Source organism: Tympanuchus pallidicinctus, unplaced genomic scaffold (assembly GCF_026119805.1).
Source record: "Tympanuchus pallidicinctus isolate F22 unplaced genomic scaffold, pur_lepc_1.0 scaffold17, whole genome shotgun sequence".
NCBI classification, from domain to species: domain Eukaryota; kingdom Metazoa; phylum Chordata; class Aves; order Galliformes; family Phasianidae; genus Tympanuchus; species Tympanuchus pallidicinctus.
In genome coordinates, this window is record NW_026294690.1 from 9635064 (window position 1) to 9655357 (window position 20294).

The window sequence follows — 20294 nt, forward strand, 5'->3', positions numbered from 1 at the left end:
GTGGTGTCGGCGCCAGGCTGCAGGGAGCTGACGGAGGCAGCTCGTCCTCCCTTCCTGATCGATTTGGGGCCTGCAGGGACCGGCGTCGCGTTGCTGGCGGCTTCTCCTGCTGCTGAGCTCCCAGCGGGAGGTTTTAAATAGCCTGTGCCAACGTAAGGGATAGGGATGGAAGGAAGGAGAGTGTGGGAGGAGGGTTCACAAAGCCACTGGGACGCATGGCACCTTCTGTCCCTTATTTATCTAGAGAGGATGGCAGTTGCTTTTTACGTGGAAGATTTGTTTCTTCCTTCCCTCCATTTTTTTTTCTACTTTTCAGTTTTTCCCTGACCCTTGTGCTGTCAGAGCCACTTCCGTGTGACTGTCAAAGGTGGGTGCCAGGCCAGGTGCTGGCTGTGTGTTCGCTTTGGCTGGAAAGTCAAGGCTGAGACCAGGACTCAGAGCCCAGGTGTAGTTTGAGCAGCTTTCTCTTCTGCAGAGCTTCTCTGTTTTTGCTGGTTTCTGCCCATCACCGTTGTGTGCTATTGTTCACTGGTCCCAGAGAGCTGGATAGGTCTGCGGGGCCTTGAAGTAAAGGAGCAGAAGCTCAATGGGGCATGAAGAGGTGGATGTCTGTCCTGTCCCAACAGAAGGACTCCAGGCAGGTTTTTATCCCTGACAGATGCTGACACTGGTGTGAGGGTTAACAGTTCCCTGTCTGACCTCTACCCTACAGCCTAGAAACTCTCTGTGGGCACTGAGCATCATGCTGAGACCTGGGGGACCTGAGCTGTCCTCGACTGTGACCTTGGGCTCCATGGCCCAGCCTTTTTGCAAGGCAGGCTTGCAAAGCGCTGCCTCAGCAGCTACCTGATCCCGCTGCCTGGCTGTCTGCGGGGCCGCAGTGAGGGGTGGCTGTAAGCGCCTCCCTGAATGGTACTGATGTGTCCTCAGCCAGGGGATGGGGCGCTCAGCAGGGTGCACAAATTGTTGTTTTTGGGTGCTGGGATGGCAGCATACGGCGTGGCAGTTCAGGGCCAGTGCTGCGGTCCCAGGACGGGGTGGGATCCTTCAGCCTCCTGCCCATCTCCTGGCAGTGGTGGGCATCCCTCTGCTTGCAGCCTCTTGCTCTTTTCCTCTGTTCCCATAGGAAGCACTGTGTTTTGGCTTTGTGTACCTTGAGCATTTCTTTTCCTGTCTCCTGCCGGCCCTGATGCCTTTACAGAGAAGTGTCTGCTGTGTCCCTTTACATCCATAGGATTTGTTTTAGACCCTACAAAAACGCAGCAATGTACTGAGAGCTGCAACACAGTGCAGACGGGCACTTTGTGCTCCCCATCCCCAAGAATGCTGCAGTGCATGCCAGTCAGACAAGGGGACACTGATGGTGCCATCTGGGCTGGGGTAAGGTCAGGGCAGAGTCACTGCTGTGTCTGGATTTTCCTTGGATGGCAGCTTCCATGGCCAGCATTTGTCCAGGCTGTTGCATGCAGACAGAGCCTTCCTTTGTCCCCTGAAAAAGCCACGCAAGCCTGGCTTCCCTGCGACGGCTGTGAGGCTGCAGGGCAGCACCTGCCACCATCACAGCTGGAGCCTGCCCTGCCCTTTGCCTCCAGACACCTCTGTTCCACGTCCTTCTATCCCTGGGCTGGCTGAAACCATCTTGTTAAATGGGGAACTGGCTTTCCAGGGCAGCACTGTGCATGGGATTGTGGTGTTGGGGTCTGGGTTGCAGTTGGAGCAATCTGGAGAATGGGATTTGGGGGAAAAAGTGATGTGAGCACCATCAGAATCAAAGAATGTTTGCAGAACTGGGAATGAATTGCTGTAGGGTGGCAACAGGACGGGGTTGGGCTGGGGCAGAGGGGCATCAAGGAGGATAAGGCACGGGACTGCCATGGTGCTGAGTGAATTGCAGCCCTGTGGCTGCCCGCTCTGTGCTCGTGTACCACCAGGCGAGCAGGCCTGTGGTTATCTTTGGATGGTGCTGAGTTATGCGGAGAGACCAGGCTTGGAAAGCCCTCAGTCCTCGTGCTCGCTGCCCTCCGCCAGCAGTCATGGGGTTGTGTTGTTTGGGGAATTTCTGCCGCTGCCAGGATGAGTAACGTGGGGATGACTCTGGCCATGCTGCTGGTGTTGGATGTGAGCCACTTCCTCTCCACGCTGGAGCTCGTTGTGTGGGCGCGTCACGGACCCGTCCTTGTGCCCTGTGGTGTGCCGGATGGGGAAGTGACACAGGGACATGAACCTGGAGCACATTGCGTGGGGACTTCTAGAGGAAATCTCAGCAAGAGCAGCAAAGATTGCTTTCCTGGCATCTGCCTTGTGCCTGGAAATCACCAGCCTTTGCCACTGCTTCAGCTTTGCCTGGGCTGCTCTGGTTGTGCTTCTGCAGGTCTGAAGGTGAGCACAGCCGTGCGAGCACTGCGTCAGGCTGAGTGCCCTTTGCTGCCAGCTGAGCATTCGTTTTTGGAGGATCTCTTTGTCTGTCTGTAGCTGCCCTGGTTGCCGCTGTAATCTCTTTAGCTCCTTCCCTGTCCTGAAAGCAGATGGCCTTGGGTGCTAACGCATCAGGGCACATCCCTGCTGGGAATTTGCTCCCCCCCTGCAGCTCGTGCTCTCTGCACCATGTTTATCCTCTCCCACAAACAGCACAGCTGAACTGGCCCCGTGTCTGGTTTCTTTGGCTTCTCTGCTTTAACAATAATAACAACAACAAAAAAAAACACAACCCCAAACAAATAAACTCTTTGTGCTAAGTGGGTCATTCCTATGGGTGCACAAACATGTGGTGCTCGCTTCTCCTTGGAAGGACCTGGGGACCTTGCAGCTCCTGCTTGGGGAGGAATGCTGGCAGCCCATGTTCAGCTGGGCTGTTTGGTGAGCACAGCGAGGCCAGGGCTGAGCAGCTGCAGGGTAGGGCGTGAGGAGCAGCAGGAGGAATCTACAGGCTTAGGCTTTGCAGGAATTTCCCCATCATTTGCTGACTCTGGGCTGGGAAATCATGTTTTTGTTCCCTCACTGCCTGGGGCAGCACTGGTGCTTTCTCCCCTTCTGATTTTGCTTCTAAAGAATGATTTATTTTTTTTTTTTTCCCCTCTAAGTGTTCTAAAAGCAAATCTCTTTTCATTGTGAAAGCCCCTCTGCTTTCTTCCTCTCCCCCCCTTCCTCCAGCTGTGCCGCAAGTCAATAATTATCCCCTCTGGGTTGGCAGGGAGCATAGGGCATCTGCTAGTCATGTGCTGGGTATTTTGGCGGATGGCTGCTTTGCTGGCTGCAGAATTAGTGCCGTGGGGGCTGCTGAGGAGGGGAGATGTAGGTCTGGAGGGAGCAGGAATGTCTCCTGCTTTGGGCAGTACCCAACTGCTCACCCTGTCCTTGTCAGCTGAGGCTGGCTGCCTGCTTTGGGGAGCATTTGGTGATCTTATGTCTTTTGGACTTGTGTAGATCTCCGTTGGGTGACAAGCTAAGGGCAAGGTCTCCCAAAAGCTGCACCCTGGTGTGGACAAATCTAGGCTGATGGCTGAGTCAGATCATTGGGGCACCTTGTGAGTTGAAGCTGGGCTGCTGGTTTCCAAATGCTTCTTGCTCTTGCTTCTTGCTCTCAGGGCAGCCAAAGCAGGGGAGAGCTGCTCCTGGCTTCTGAGAGCCGTTCTGTGTGGCTGGAGACTTTGCTCCTGCCTATGGGGAGGCTTTGCATGGGGCTTGTATCCTCCTCCTGGCGATGCCCTGGGCTCTGTGTCACAGATACAGAAACAAAACTCCATCTGGTTCTCCAATCCACAAATCACCCTGTGAAGGTCAGGTTCCTTGTGAGACTGTGAGGAGAAAGCACGAGGCTCCCTGCCCGGTGTTTGTCCCCATCCCCTCCGGCCACGCGGCTCCTTTCACATTGCCTCTGCTTAGCACTAAGGCAGCTTAAGCAGCTCGTGGCTTTAAAGGGGCCCATTGTGTCTGCGCGTGTGAAATCCAGCTCCCGGAGAGGGCTCAGCTCCCCTCGTGACCCCCATGTCCCCATCCTGCATGAAGCTGGCCCTTTGCCCTGCTGCCATGCTGTCCGCCTTCTGCAGGGACATCCCTTAGTGTCCACTGTGTTGTGCAGCTCCCTTTGGAGGTGCCACGCTTGATGCTCCTTGGGGTACCTGTGCAGCAGCCTATCCCTTGCACTATACCTCTGCAGTGCATTTGGGGTGCATCAAGGCTGAGTTCCTCTGTGTATTCCTGCTGCTTCAGTGAGCGCGGCGGAGCCGGGAGAGCAGCTGGCCGCCCCGCACAAGGGCCTTTTGTTCCTGCCGCCTCTGCCCTCTCCCGTTCTGTCCCCATCCCATCCCCTGGGGACCCCCTTCTCCACCATGCCTGCAGCTCCTTAGGGCTTCTGCAGCAGCCCCAACCCTATCGGGAAGATGGGCACCGAGGAGCGTGCGCCTGCCTTCTTCCCCAGTTAGCAGCAATAATTTTATTGGCATGACAAGGTAGCCAACGGTTGCCAAAGTGCATCCATCAAATACCTCTCGGCCGCTCCCGGCCCCTCAAGAGCTCTCACCAGAGCTGAGTGCCGCCTGTTTTAATCAAGGTGGAGGCGGCAGCACTGCCTGGGTATGGATGGGGTGCAGGGAGGGGGCACGGAGCTCAGGAGGAAGGGGCCCCGCTGGCCTGCAAAGGGCTTTGTTGAGCTCCGCACAGGATGTCTCATTGTTGGAGGAAACAATTAGAAATTCATCGTGAACTGCCGGCCTCTGGGACCTGCCGGGGCAGCAGCTGTTGGCTCCGTCCTCGGGTGACTTTAGGGAAGGATGGGGCTGAGCCCCCGCTGCCCTCCTGCCTTTTGCGGGACGCTCTGGGGTGCCTGCCCCTTGCACAGAGGATCTGGGGGGTTCCTTCCCCAGACCTCGATGCTCCAGGCTCTGTGACTCAAGCCATAACTCTTCGTTTCCCCCCTCCCCCTCTTCTGCTCTGCAGTCAGCACGAAGCCGGCAGGTGAAGAGATGGAGAGTGGAGCCAGGCGCACTGCCAGGCGGGGCCACAGCCTGGCTCAGACCTTCCCTGCAGAAAGCGCTGACTCTGTGTGGCTCCATGCAGCCCCATCCGTCAGCCGGGCACGGAGCATCGTGCTGGGCACGGGCACCCTCGTGCAAGGTGACTTTGGAAGGCAGGAGCTGGAGGAGGCTCCGGGGTGTGATTGTGTCCAGCATTTCTGGTCCTTTCTGCATTTCCCTCCACTGGGACCAGGCCTGGAGGATCCAGGCACTCTCCAGGCTTGGTGTTTGCCTTACTTTCCTGTGGACTTGGTTTAGATGATGCCAACTGTCTCCTTGTATCTCCCTGCCCATCTCGGGTGCCCCAGCAGGGCTGTGGTCGTCTACTGGGGACCTCAGTGATGGCCCCTTGGGGAGGTGACAGGGTGAAAAGCCATCCCATTGAGATGGAAATGAGCTGGGAGGCCACTGTGCTGTCAAGGCCCTCCTGTTGTAACCATTGTGCCTATTCACGGGCTTGAACACTGACTAATTTTAGCTTTTCGCAAGGAATAATGGTCCCGGCCTCCCACCAAAGGCAGCAGAGAAAAGGGAGGGCACGGGGAGCCCCGAAGGCAGCAATTTGTGTGCTGGTATCCAGCCTTCAGCCTCAGCTAATGGTGCCTGCAGAATTTGTGTAGGAAACCTGTCAGGGGTAGAGATGCGAGGACAAGGGACCTGGACCTCATCCGCTCCCCCTCTGGAGCCCGTCATCCATCCCCGTGTTTTGATATCTGTGGGGTCGTTCAGTGTCACGGTACTCAGCTGTGGGCAGCTCAGGGTGAGCCACTGCTCAGCCTCTGCTGTGCCTTGCCTTTGGTAATTATGGGGTGTGCTGCTCTGAAATAGCAGGGAGAGAATTCTAATGGGGGTGATGATGGGGGAGGTAGGGAGGCAGGAAGGTGCCCTGTGAGATCAATGCTTGAGGTGAAATGGAAAAACACGTGGTGGGGTGGTGAATAACCCCAAGCTCCACTGAGCTCCACTAGTTAAAGAGCAAAGTGGTGCCAGGGTTTGGATGTGCCACCTGCATCAGGATGTGTCTCCCACACCTGGGAGGTGCTAATCCTGGCTTAGGGCAGCATTTAGCATTGGACCTGAAGGTGCTTTGTGCGGAATGCGTCTGCTTGCTTTAATCCCTTGATTGGAAGTGGCTGCTGGGCAGCCTAGGGTGGAAAAGCCCCACAGTCCGTGCATGGACTGCAGATAGCACCTCTTCTTCCCCCCTCCTTCTACTAGCACGAAAACACTGCACACTCTTGGTCTTCGTGTGCATTCAGAACTGCTGCTGTCAGGGAGCATCCCCGTGGCAGCGAGAGCAATTGTCTGCATGGGAAGCAATAGCAGGAAAGTTTTATTTAATGGACACTTAGTTCTTTTAATGCAATTTAGCAGCTGGATATAAAGGAGAGAGCCAGCACCATGTGACACGCTGCCTCTCTGTAGATGGAGAATAGACCGTGGGGAGAACCCTACTGAGCAAAGCTGGATGAGCTGAGAGCGCTTTCATTTTGTTGTGCTCGGTTGCTCCAGAGGGCAGCGTCCACTGGGGGAGCTGGGGGAGCATCGTGCCCCATGGCTGTCCCTGTAACAGCAGCAGCAACAACGGCAGGCTAACAGAGCTGTGTGCTCTTTATTAGCTGCAACCGTAATGATATATGTTGGATTGCTCTCCTACGTTGATAAAATTACCAGACCTTGAACAAAGGGAGAAAAAAGTCTCTGTGACCTTGAAGGTGGTGGTTCACTTGTCTTCATTTCATTCCCCTCGTCTGGGGATACGGGTCAGTTTTGGGTGCTATTTATAGTGCATTTGGCTCGATGGTTTTCTTTACAAAGCGAAAGGTTGTCACCCTTGTTTCTGATACTGTGGAGAGGAGCTGCTCAGGGGAAAAGGAAGCATAAATGAGATTTTTTTCCAAGTGTTCCCCTTCATGGCAAAGCTTTGCAAACTGGTGAGACCAAACAGCCACGGACCAGCGTAATTGGGGCTGCTGTTGCCCAGTGCTCTGCTGTTGGAGCCATGATTGGATCCAGCGTGGCCAGGCTTCCTGTGCCCAGTGTGCCTTGTCTGGCGCAGTTGGCTTTGACTGAAACAAAGCATTATCTGGATTCTTCCCTTCTCCCATCCCATAAGAAGAGGGGCTGCATTTCCCACCTCTGCTGGAGCTGCCTGTTTGCCACCATCACCTGCCCATGCATGCATCCCCCTTCTCCAGCCTCGTTTATAATTGACAGACTCATTGAAACAACAAATGTTGCCGTAATTTAATTTTCAGACAAACAATAGTCCGGGGACAATGTTAAATTCATGAAACTGGCTTAATGTGATGAAATTTAATGAAGCAATTTGTGTGCTATCCTGGGCGCCGGCGCTGTGCAGGGCCGTGGCTGTGCGCGCCTTTCCCCTGCTCGCCCATCCCCTGGCACCTCCGTGTGCCCTTAGGGGTGAGCTCCACGTGGGACACTGGGGTTGGCATTGTATCTCTCTGGGTGGGCCCTCTTTGAGCTGTGAGCCAGGGGAAGAGTGGGTCCCTTGATGCACGGGGGAGGTTTGCCTGGGATTGAACTTGCTCTTGGAGTGCAGCATTCCTCAACTTTGGGGTGCCAGACTGCAGCCTCAAGCAGGGATTTTTGCCACATCCACATTCTCTAGGCACCCTGACACTAGCATTGCTTGCGCTTCTTCTGCGTTTTGAGAGAGGTTTCCCTGCTGTTTCCTTCCCTTGGTGATTGACACAACCCTGTGGATCTTAATTACATTCCGGCATCAGTAGAGTGAATGCTTGCAGAGCTACTGGCTCGCTTGGGTTTACTTCTGCTTGGGTTTTTGGGGACAACCCCATCTTGCATCTCAGGGGCTGTGATTCCAGCAAGTCTTCTGCTGGGTCAGCGCCTGGCTTCTCCTTGGCTCAGCTCATGGTGAGCTGGTAGCCATGAGTGAAATGCAACTGGAAAATATTATAGAGAAAGGATAGTGCAGTTTGTGTGTGTGTGTATGTGTGTCTCTATATATAAACATATATATATGCATATGTTTTTCTATAAAAGCTCCCAGAATAGGCCTGTGTCCTAGCCAGGATGGTTGTCTGTGATTAGCTGTGCAAAGCGCCTGTGTTAGCATGACTTGCACATACACAAAGCCCTTTGGAAAGGCTGCACAGCCCCAGCGTGGCATGGTGACCTCTGTCCCTCATGTCAGAACATCCCTTCCTGCTCCACTCTCTGCATCCCAGCAATGAGGAGCATTAAGCAAACTACTTCAAAAAAAAAACCAAAAAAACACCAAAAAAACCACAAAAACCAACCATCCAGCAAAGCTGCACCTCGTACATGGCCGGTGCCTGCTATGGTGCTGTGGGGGTGATTTCCACTCAGCTCCGGGGAGGGGAACTTCCCAAATCGAATTCTATGTTTATTTCCCCAGGGCTTCTCTGTGTTACTCTCCCTCTCTTTCTGGTATGTTTATGAGCCTCAGGGGATCTGTTTTTACTCTCAGTATTTAAAATTAAAGATGCTTTTCTCTTCTAGCAGGTGAGGTGAACGCTCCATGTCCTTAGCTCGGGGTTTTCTTCTCCTCAACCTGCACAGGAGAACTTGGGGGACTGGAGGGCACAGTGTGGAGACCTCCTCGGTGCCCTCCTTCCACCCCCATGCATAGCCAAACCCTTCTGCTCAGAGCCTCAGCTCCCTTTCTCCCTCCAGCCTTGTCCTTTTGAACCTCTCTGCCTGACAGCTGCTCATGCAAGCTGTTGAAACAAGAGCTCCGCTTCACTTTGTAAATGGAAGCGATTAAGAAGCCTGCAACCAGCACCAGCCCTCCCTGACACCGTATCCACCCAGGTGCCTTTTGGGGGCTGTCTGCTGGGGAGCAGCAGTGCTTGGCTTTGCCTTGTACTTGTCCCACATGCTGCAGGGCTGTGAGCAGAGGTGGTTTGGGGGCTGCACATGGGCAGTGAGCTGCCACCATCGCCTCCCAAATCCCCGCTCACTGGACAAAGCTATGAAGGCTGTATTGTTTCTGCTCCCTTCACCTCCTTAATTCTGTTCGTGCTTGTGAGCAGAGAGCAGAGCAAGAGAAAGTGTGATTTTTTTTTTTAATGGATTGTGTATTTCTGGAGCTGTTTTTCATCAGGACATTGATAGTTGTGCAGAGGCAATTAATTGGAGGAAAAGTTGACGGCGATAAATGTCAGGAATGTTTCAAGGATGGTTTGGATGAAATACATTTTTTAAAGCCTCCCAACGAAAACAAAAACCTTGGCCTATTTTGAACCTTGCCAAAGAAAAACAATTTGAAAATGTGGCTTTTTGTGTGTGTGAGCTGTTTAAGTGCCTTTTTCCCCTCTCAGCCCATGCTCCTTAAACAAAAGCATGTGTTCTCCTGGTGTGGCTCCCTGGGGGCAGGAGTGCAGTGCAGGGGCTGCATGGGGATGAATGCAGTGGGGTGGATGCAGTGGGATGGCTGCAGGAATGCTGCAGGTCCCTGTGTTTGGCTCTATGTCTCGTGGCAGGGCTGGGGTCGGCTTGCTGCTCCGTCTGCACCACAGCTTTTTCTTCCTTGCCGTCTACAGATGGTGATGCCCTCAGCCAAAAGGAGGAGCGCAGCATAAATGCATGCCGAGTGCTTTGATATCCTCAGGCAGAAGGTGATAAAGAAAAGAATTAATGCTTAAAAGCGGTGCTGGTGCACCATGGCTGCGGCTCAGGGTGTGCAGGCTGTTGGAGCCCTGCTGTGCTCTGGGCTTGCAGCAGGGGCAGGAGCAAGAGAGGGGTTGGCATGGAAATGTGACAATTCTGGGAGAAGAGAGTGGTCTTAGGTCTCCCGGGCAGGATTTCTGTCTGTGTGCATGGCCTGAAACTTGCCTGGGATGTTTTGTTGTGTCAATCCGTGATCACCGCGAGGAAGCCAAACCCTCTTGTTTTCTGCCTCCCAGGCGCTGCGGTACCTCCAGCCCCAGCTGCAGAGTTTGGTGCTGGTGTGTTTTTCATAAAGGCTCTTAATCACACACAGGATGTTTCTGTTTATTCAAGAAATAAAATCACACAAACAACCCACCCCCAATTTGGCTTTCGTTAAGCATCAGCTGCTTGACCCAAGGCTGAGCTGGAGAAATCCTCGCCAGCCTCCTGCAGCCTGACCGGAGCTCAGTGCTGTGCCCTGGACACGTGCCTGGCACCAGGACCGGCTTTGGGCCGTAGGGTTGACACTGGGCAGTGGGATTGGCATTGGGCCACAGTGGCATCTCGGAGCAGAGAGTCTCAGGGACCGAGGGGACCAACCTTGAGTTTTTGGGGACCTGGCACTGGGTTTGAGCAGCCGTTCCGGCTCTGCTAACAACAGTGCAGTTGTTTTTGGCTGAGCTGGCTCCTGGTGAGGGCTGGAGGTGAGCTGGAGCTGTGGGTTCATTAGTGGGATGGCGTGTGCCTGTGCACAGGGTCACCTATGTGCCACCCCAGGACACCTATCTCCCAGATGGAAGGAATGAGGATGTGCCACCAGCCTTGGCAACATGTTTTCGGCTTTTGCTTTGTGCCTCATTTTTTGGGATTTAAGTGGAAGGAAAGCAGGAGTATGTCAGGATGGAGGGGAATAAGAACCTGACTTTCCTCTTGTCTGTTGCACGCGTTGGTCCCATCGCTGTCATTCCTGTGACAAAGCAGCAGGCCCATGCCCCAGCAAGAAGGAAACCTGTGCCCTGCACCTTTGCGTTTGGAGGAGCAAAGTCCTCAGAGATTATTAGAATAATTTAACAAGCCATTAATGAGAGTGAGGGAAGTGCTGGAGGAGTTGGAGAAGGGTCGAGGAGGGGGTGTGGGGAAGCAGGACTTGATTTTTGGCAGGGAGTGGGTCACATTGGCAACCTGCTTCCTTTGCCTTAGATGTGTTATGAAGTTTTTGAGGTTGCTTGAAAAGTGTCTGGGGAGCGGTGGCGAGCCAAGCGGGCCGCGGGCCAACTCTCAGCTAAACATGTTGTTGTGTAAAATTGTAGTCAATTAATTTAAGACCTGCCAATTTCAACTGCAAAGCGCTAGGAGGTTCTGTCAAGTTTTCAATGGGATAAAAAGGGGAGAAGGGGGGATTAGTTTTCAGCGCTTGGAAGGGCAAACAGCGATCCTTCGTGCAGCACTGCAAAGTGCCTCCTCCTCTCTCTCTGCTCGTTTGGGCTAAACTCTTTGGGTAAACTCAGTGCCACTAATGTTAAAGGCCCTGCAGGGAGCATTGCCTTGCTGGCGTGTCCCCTGCTCACTGGTGGCATGTCTTGGAGTGGAGACTTTGCTGCTGTGCCTGGTCCTGCTCTGCTTTTGTTTTCCATCTCTGAAACACCGCAGCTGTTGTGCACGTGGATGCGTTCGTTCCATCATCCTGCTGCCTCCTCCCTGGGCTTTTGCCATGGCCCCAGCTCACCCAGGGCATCCTCTCTTGCTTTATCGTTTGCCACCAAAGGGTGCAGAACTACCATACAAGGGATTGTTTTGCCCTCAGATTTGCCCCCACCATGGGTGTTGGAGTGTCTGTGTGGGATGGAGCAGCTCAGCTTCCCATGGCACTGCGCGCTTGTGTTTTTTGGAGTGACTTGGAGCTGTGCATCCCCGGTGCTGGGCTCTACCACGTGTCACTGTGCCATGTCACTGTGCTGTGTCATCACCGCCTCGCACTCATTTCCCCGGAAGACATTAAGGGTAATTTCCTCCAACCTCACTTGTTAATATTTCACTGGGCTGTGGAGCAGAGCCTTCACAGCCTTCGCTTCAAACCAGGGCAGCTCCTGGCACCTTTGCCTTTAGCTCTTGGTTTCTCTAGCTCTTGCTATGACTTGTCCTGTGGTTTAAAATGATGTAAAACCACCCAGTGGCAGAGAAAGCTGGGTGAACCTATGGGGCTGGTGGTCAAGGCTGGGGCACGTGCCATGTGCCAATTCTGCCCTACAGCACTCGCCCAGCTGGGCACAGTGGTTTGAACCTGCTGGCACTCTTTGGGAATGACTTTTTGGGTTCCTTTCATTCCTGATCCGGACTCCACAAATCAGAGCTTCTGAAAGGGCCCGGGTTGGCCCTCCAGGAGCAATAGCAGAAGAATTACTGCATTGCATGGGCGTCTTTATGTGTTTTTTAAACCGTGCCTCCTAATTATAAATAATGGCTGTGATATGAGATATGATTATGATGAATGGTGATTCTGTATTCTGTCTGCATTAGCGGCTTTAACCTTGCCGGGGTAATTATGTCTCATTTCAAATTCTGATACTATTTATTTGAGGTAGGGGATTGGGAATTTAATTTCTACTGCTTTGTCTTTTAGTATTATTATTATTTGAAAAAGATACCTTTGCAAAATTGTTTTTTAATAATTCCCTCCAGTGGCAGCGCGAGCTCGTTAATATTTGAGGGGACTGCAAGGAGCTCTTGGGAGAAGCAGGTTGGGATGTGGGAACCAGGGGCTGATGAGGAGCCAGTGGAGGTGCCCAGAGATGGGGTTTGGTGAGGACAGCGCATTGGTGTCACTGGTGCCACCAGTCCTTGTGCCACATCCCTGCAGAATGGTTCCACTTGCAGCCCCTGCAGCTCCACACCTCCTGGCTGAGGGTGCATCCAGGGGTCCCCACTTGATCTTGGGGTTCCCATGAGATCTTAAGGCTGAGCCGGCCTCTGCCCGTCTCACACCGCCTCTGAGAGCACTTTTAATTAAAAATCAAATCAAAGCTTGTGCACGTGATTCTTAATCAGTTTGAAGTCTCTGCGAGAATAAAGTAATTATACCACTCGTTTGGTTACAGTAATTAAAACTTTAATTAACATCATTTCCCACCCCTTGGCCTCTCTCTACAGTGCAGATCCTCAGGCGAGTGCACCCTTGGGCTGCTGATCTCAGGAGAAAGCACGCTGTGAATTTGGGGACCACTCGTCTGTTCTCCATCCCTGCTGTCTCCAAACCCCAGATGAGCCCTTGCTGGGCCACCCCTCCTCCACAGGAGCTGGGGCCAGCGCAAGCTTCAGTTGCTCAGTGCCGTGCCTTTGGGTGCTGGGCTGCATGGCTGCTGCGAGTGGCCCCACCGCCGTCATGCGAGTGGCAGCCTCTGCTTGAGATCCCCTGGCAGCCGTCGCGGCTCCAGGGAGGTGGGATGATGGCAGGTGTTCCTGAAAGCTGTTCTGAGAATTTCACTCTGAATGCAGCACGTGTTCCTCCAGACTTGTGGGCAGGGAGGCGCGCTCGCAAAGAGCAGCCCTAGCTGTGTGCCGGGGGCTCAGAGAGGTGCACAGGCTGTGCTATGGGTGTTGGTGCTGCTTGCTGTTGTCCTGCTTCCCGGTGAGCCCGGGGGAGGGTGAGCAGAGAGGGGAGCTTTGCAGCCATGCGAGTGCTGCAGAGAGAGTGCCTGCGCAGTGCAAAGCCTGAGCTCTTAAATGTCTGTAGCAATGTCCTTAGGGAAGGCAATCTCTGTATTTAAATCTTCTCAATCTCTCCTTCGAAATTGCAGCTATCCATGGGCTGAAGAGCTTCATTTCCATCCTGTTTGTGAATGGAGAGTGCGCTGCAGCGCTGGTATTGCTGCTGGGCTTGCTGTGGCTCTGCATCTCTTTGCAGAATCGCAGAACAATTTGAACTGAAAGGGACCCTTAAAGGCCATCTGGTCCAGCCCCTCTGCAATGAACAGGGACACCTGCAGCTCCATGAGGAGCTCAGAGCCTGTCCAATCTGACCATTGGTTGGGTGTCCACCACATGGCCAGGAGCTGTGCAGAGGGGCACAGTCAGTGGGGACGTGGCACACACCGGGCTGGGTTGAGGGCCAGAGATGACTGTGGGCAGGGTTAGTGGACATGGTGGTGATGGGTTGACGATTGGACTTGGTCATCTTTGTGGTCTTTTCCAGCTTTAACGATTCTATAATTCTGTGTTACAAAGCTGTGAAATGCAGAAGGAATGTCAGCATGGAGAGCTCTACAAACACGCTGAGAGCTGGGGTGGGGAGGGCAAGGTGCGGTTGGAAGCAAAATATTTGTATGCGCTCTGCTCTGTGCTTGGCACACAGCCTGGTTCAGCTGGGTGTGAGCAGTGGGACAGCAGGAGCTTTCCTCCAGCCTTGGAGGTGTGCCTGTGTCCGGGAGCTGGAGGGGTCAGGGGGAGCTACCTGCAGTTTCCATCTCAGCCCGCTGATAGCTGACATGTTGATTTAAAAATGAAAAAAATAGGAAGTGTGTCTGTAACTTTCCCACTGCCTGGTACGATGGATTGCTTTCCCATGAAGCACATTAAACAGTATATAATTTGTCACTGAATTCACGAGGCATTCTGCATGTCCAGTTCTGCTGCCTGCGTGAGACATTAATATTTAATGCTGTCAGTATGCCGTGTGTTTTTTCAGGCATTGATTTCTTTTTTTATTACTTATCAGCTTCCCCTGACCCATCAGGTGTGATCTGCCCATTGGGATCAAACAGCAGGGCAGCGGTAACGAGAGGAGCGATGCCGGTGTCAAACAGGTGACACAGGGTGCACCCAGGACTGCCCTCCTCCCTGCCGGGAGAGGGTGGGTTTTGTTTGTGTTGATATGCATTTGCAGCAATGTGTCACTGCAGCACGAGGCTTTGGGGCTGCGCGGTGTGGAAGCGATGGCTATTGGACCTGAGGTGGGGGCTGTTCCCAACTCCACGTGGGCTTTTCCTGCCTTCTGGTGGCCCTTCCTTGAGGACAAGGAAGCAGCTCCTCTCTGCTGTGTTGTTGCTGCAGGGAGCAGGAAGGAAGCAGCTATTTTCCTGGGGACGATGCAAGGGGAAGGAGCAGGAGGATCAGCTGAGCTCTGGTGTGCTGCAGCTCTGGGAGCCTCCTGTGTACTTTCTCCCCATGCAGCTTCAGGCAAAGCTGCCTCTTCCCTGAGTTTTGGGCTTCCCAACAGCTAGCTGGGAAGGGAGCATCTCCTGTGTCCCCCTCGCGCAGTGTCCTGGTGCTGGGATGCGGAGGATACATTCTTAGTCATTGGCATTGTGTTGCCTCGCTCAGGTTGCATGGGGAGAAGAGTTGTGTTGCCTTTTTGATCTGGACATTGGAGCAAGTAGGAAAATAAACAGTGTTTGGGTGTGCAGGAGTGTTGCAGGAGAGATACTTGGACTGACACCCATGGGACAGGAAGCCAGGCTGCTGCTGCTGGTCTCCTTGCTGCTGAGGAGGTGAAAATAAAAGTGCTGAGCGCACACTGGAGAGCCAGCAGGGATGGCCATGGCAGTGGGGATACCCACCTTCCTCCCAGGGTAGTGGCTGTGCATTGCTGGGTGCTGGGCCCATCCCCTCACTGGGTCAGCCCTGAACGATTCTGATTGGGAAATAATTGCAATAATAAGAGAGATATTTTGCTCCCAAGGAATGAGACAATATAAACTGGGCACTGAGCCAGGAGAGTTTTGAAGGGCAAAGCTGAGAAATCAATGGCTTGAGACTGCCGGAGCAGCTGGTGGGCTGGGGAGGAGTGGTGCCTGTGCCTCGGTGGGTCTTAGAGCAAGTGTGGGGCTCCAGGGGGGTCTTGGGGCTCTCACCCCACTCTGTGGTCTCCCCACATCCCTCTTTTGCTGACATTTGACTCTATCTCAATTCCTTACTGGAGGCTGCAGCTCTGGCACCAGGTCCTTCTCTCCAGTAGTTCAGTTTTCCTACAAACTGATGCAAAAGGTCTTAGTGAGAGCTTTTTGGTTCCATCAGAGCTGGTTGAGCTGTGAGGTGGGCTGTGGTTCTCCATCCCTTCTGCTGTTGGGGCAATTCTAACTGATGCAGCTGCTCCCAAACTTGTGCTTCCTGGAGCACCCTGCTCCAGGCAGCCGCCTGCTCACTCTAGAAGCTGAATTGGGTAACTTCTGCTGTAATCCCCCTTTCCCTTAGACACTCTTTGCTTTGCATTCATGCTTTTCCTGCTCTTGGCATGGAGCTGGTAGGACTGTGGTTTTGGGTGAAGGGACCACGTGGTTTTGGGAAGCTTTGCAGGCAGCCTGCAGCCCCTCCAGCTATATCCCATGGCAAAACCTCTGGTCGTAACCCATCTGCCCTCAGTCCATGTGACTGAGCTCTTGGTGCCACCACAGGGACGTGACCACTGTGGTGACATGCGCTGCAAATGCAGTGTCACAGCTAACAGTGCAGGTCAGCTGCTGGGATTTGTCGCTGTTACGGGCGTTGATTTAGATTAAGTATCTTCTTGTTTTTTGCTTTATTATACTGATATAATTAAAGTTCCAATATTCTCTGGCTCACGGCAATGCAGGGCCTAGGACGTGAGTCTTGCTTGTATTAATCTTTATAAGTGGGTTGTACTGAATGGCAGCTCAGCTCACCCTTTGCCCTCGGTGTGTTATGAGTGCGGAAGCAGCATCTTGGCCCTGTGCTGCCTGCTGACATCTCCCTGAGCTCTGTGTGCCCCCAGAATGCTGTGTCAGACCCCCAGAAATACTCAGCTGCAGTGCAGTGGCCACGGGGGAGTCATGGGCACATTCCAGTGTGGGGCAGCTGCTGCCTGCCCAGGCTGCATTGCTGGCATTTTTCTGCTGGGATGTGGCAGGAATGCATCTCCAAATCCCCCTTCCTGCTGCCCATGTCCTTGCACTTCAGTCCTCTTTGTCTATGCTTCCTGGCAGTGCTGAGCCATCCCAGCGGTGATCTGCTTGGTGCTCATCCTCACCTCGCTGGATGCAGGGTTTTGGTGACCTGAAGCACAGTGTTCAGCACCACATCCTCACCTCGTCCCCGAACACTTGTCCCTGCTGTTGTCCCCAGCCAGCACCCCCTATCCAAAAGCACTGTCTGCATCGACTGTGCCTCCCCGAGGACAGCTGATGCTGCAGCCTCACAGCTGCTTCTAGTCCTGCATTTTCGAGGTGGCTGAGCAGGGATAGAGAGGGGAAAGGAGTGTTCCTCCTGGAGCAGCTGATGCAGGAACCTCATTTTGGAAACTAGAGAAGGGCATGCGGGTGGCAGCTGCCGTGCTGCTGCTCCCTGGGGCTGAGGGTGCGGGGAAGGCATGTGGGGGTGCTGGGGGCCCGGCTGCCTCGGGGTGAGCCCAGGCCACATGCACAGGGCTGGACATAGGATCCTCTGCTTCCTGCCCTGAGCTGGGCTGTGTGGTATTGGGTGACTCTCCCCAGCAGCTGTCACCTCCACCCCAGGTCAGCTGGGGCTGAGCAGGTCCTGTCTGGCCTTGGGGAGGTATTTTGCATGATACTGAGGTTTCTGCAGCATGGGGACCCTTGGGGCCCCCCGTGTGTTGTCACCCTCCACTTGCAGTCCTGGGCTCTGCAGAGCTGTGGCACAGGGCTGTCCCTGCGGGTTTACCACTCGCTACATCCCCGGTGAGTACTGGGGAGAGAGCGGGGAAGGCTTTGAAACGCGCTCCTGTAAATAAGCCCTCCTTTCTCCTTGCCTGTCAGCGCTGTGCGAGCCCCGTGGAACTGGAAAGGGTCCCCGTGAAAAGGCTGCGGAGTGTGTTTGAGGCAGATAAGTCCCTGCCTTTGAAGTGTGGCAGGCGGGCGAAAGCGCCCTCCTCTCGTCTCTCCTGCCAGCCGCTGAGCATTAATCACAGCCGCGCGCAGATAAGAGCAGAGCACAAAGCGTCGCCGAGCACTTCTCGTGCCAAGAGGAGGGGGCTGCCGGCAGCGGGCAGGGGGTGGGAGAGCCAGGTGTCCCCCTGCAGGGGTGTGGGTGACTCCAGCTCCTCTCTTGGTCACTGTCTGTGTGCCGCGGTGCCGTGCAGCTGTGCCGTGCAGTCTGCCCTGGCTGCTGCTGCTGCTGCTTGTTAAATCCAAAGGCAGCCCTGGTATGTTGGCAGCCGCTTTCCTCACCGGCTGTGCTCGCTCCCCACCCGCTGTGCCTGTGCCGGGGCTGAGCTGTACAGCGCCGGGCTGCCCATGGCTGCTCTTGGGTCCTCTCATCTCTGCCTGCGAGGGGTAACAGCCTCTGGTTGACCCAGTAGAGGTTTGGGTTGTCTATCGGGAAAAATACTTCTCAGAAAGAGCAGTGATGGCGCTGCCCAAGGAGAAGTGGAGTCATGAGTCCCTGAAGGTGTTTCAGAACCTTGGAGATGTGACACTAAGGGATGTGGTTATGGGCATGGTGGGGGTTGGCATTGGTGATCTTAGAGGTCTTTCCAATCTTAATGATTCTATCACCACCTGCCTTGCCAAGCTGGGTAGCTTCTCAACCCCGAGCTGTGCACGTTGCCATTGTAGGTTCCTTGAAGTCGTTTAGGTCAAGGGATGAAATACACGAGCTGGGAGGAAGATGGTCTAGTTTTTGAGTGGTCCTGTGTGGAGCCAGGAGTTGACTCAGTGATCCTTATCGGTCCCTTCCAACTGGGGATATTCTGTGAAGAAGAGTGCCTGGTAGCAGGTGAGAAAGCAAAGGGTTTATTTAAGCAAAATAAGTTTTGCTCTGATGAGTGTTTTTTGTTATCCACAACTGAATTTCCAGCTGTGTGCACAAACCACCAACTTAATTTCTGTGGTGTCTTCCACCCAAGGGTGCTTTGCTCCATTCATCCATCGTCAGCCTCCCTGTCTGAAGCCCACACGAGGAGGGCATGACTCATCCAGAGCTCAAGGATATGGCAGTGGTTGGGATGATGCCAGCTAGTAGAGGCACCCCAATGCCTCAGTGGGGCTGGAGAGAGGCAGTAGCATCCTTCATTTCATTGTAGCCCTGTGATTCCTTCCAGCCCCATAGGAAGCAAAGCTCAAGCCTGAAGCAGCCGGCTCTGCTGCGCGGAGACAGGTAGAGCAAGGGCAGGAATCCAGAGCGAGAAATTAGTGCAAGTAATTATTAGTATTGGGTAATTATATCAGCGTCAGGATGAGGAGAAAGGTTAATAGATTTTTTTTTTTTTTGGTAAATGTCTTTTCCCCTGGGTGGAAGGGAAGCAGGGTGGGCAGGAAGGCACGTGCTTCCGAGGGGGCTGCTCTGATTAAAGCACATCCTCTCCCCCTGCCCCAGCCACCGCCGGCCCCGCAGGTGGGCATGGGCTGGGATCAGCCCCATGCCGGTAACTGATGCTGCTCATCTCATCCTCTAGCTTTGGGAAACCGCCGTCCTATGGCCCAAGCAGCCCACCCAGGTCTTCAAACCTCATTTTGGCTGTCCCCCAGACCTGCAATTAGAACATCCTCAGCAGTGGGAGCTGTGTGCATCGCAGACCCCACCGGAGCGCTCCGTGTGCCGCCGCCTCTTTGCTTACAGCGATTATTTTTAGGTCCTTCCTGGAGCCTCAAATTAACTGGAAGTGCTTCACGTCTGTTGGTTTTTTTGCTTTTTTTTTTTTTTTTTTTTTGATACATCTCTTTCTCTTTCCCAGCACTGCGCAGTGCAATAATGTAATGGGGAAATTACCCCGCTAGTTAAAAATTACTGCCAGTGTGACATCCACCCGTAGATCTATTTTAGAACCAGGGTAAAACTGTATCGATTCCTCTGCGCCGCAGCTACGGCCCATAAAAGGGCTGGAAAGGTGCATTTGTCACGTTGCCATAGCGAGGGATGGATGCTGCTGCTGGGATCAGTAAAAACCCTCCTCTGGGGGGACCTTGGGTGATGCTGGGTGCTTTGTGTGGGATGTTCCCTGTACAGGTGCTGGGGGTTTGAGCTCTGATGTTGGAGTGAGGTGAATGTGGTCTTGAAGCTGTGGGCATGGAGATACCCCCAGAAGGGCGGGCGAAGGCTTTGGGATGGGCTTTGGGCATCTCTTGGGTTCTCAGCATGTGGTGGTATGTGTCATAGTGATGATGGGGAGCGTGGTGTGGGTGGGTCTGGCAAACCATGCTGAAGGACAGATGACCTGTTTGGGGTTATCGTGGAGGGAGTGTCCCTCAGTAACGGGAAAATGGGCGTAGAGGTGTGCAGCAGGGGAGGGAAGCAGAGAAGGGGTGTTTTTGGCTGTGGCATGGGCTCCAGCAGGCTGTATCTGCCTCAGTAAGGCCAGTCCTGAGGTCCCTCCATGCACTGCTGCTCCCCAGCTGCTCAGGGGTCTCTTTTTTTAATTAAATACATTTGTTTTGTAAAATGGCCTAAAAATAATCCGGGACTGGTGCTTGCAGGAGGCTGGCGGTGAATCAAAGGCGTCGCTCTAATTAAACGGGCCCCGGTTTGTTTGTGAGCCGCATACATTTCCATGCTAATCAGCTGCACAACAGGATCTGGCTTTCCCAGCTCCTGATTGGGAACGTTGCAAATGGGGAGGGGGATTGGGAAGACAAGGCAGTGCTTGGGATGAGATGTAGTATTTTTTTTGGGGGGGTGGGGGGGGGGAGAGGGTTCTCCACAGCCCATCCGCTTGGG

At 53.8% G+C, this 20294-nt stretch overlaps 1 protein-coding gene across 3 annotated transcripts in view; it reads left to right on the plus strand.

Annotated features, from left to right (window-relative positions):
- The window catches only part of PLXNA1 (plexin A1), a 98258-nt gene that overhangs the window by 17281 nt on the left and 60683 nt on the right, over positions 1–20294 (plus strand). The window lies entirely within an intron of this gene.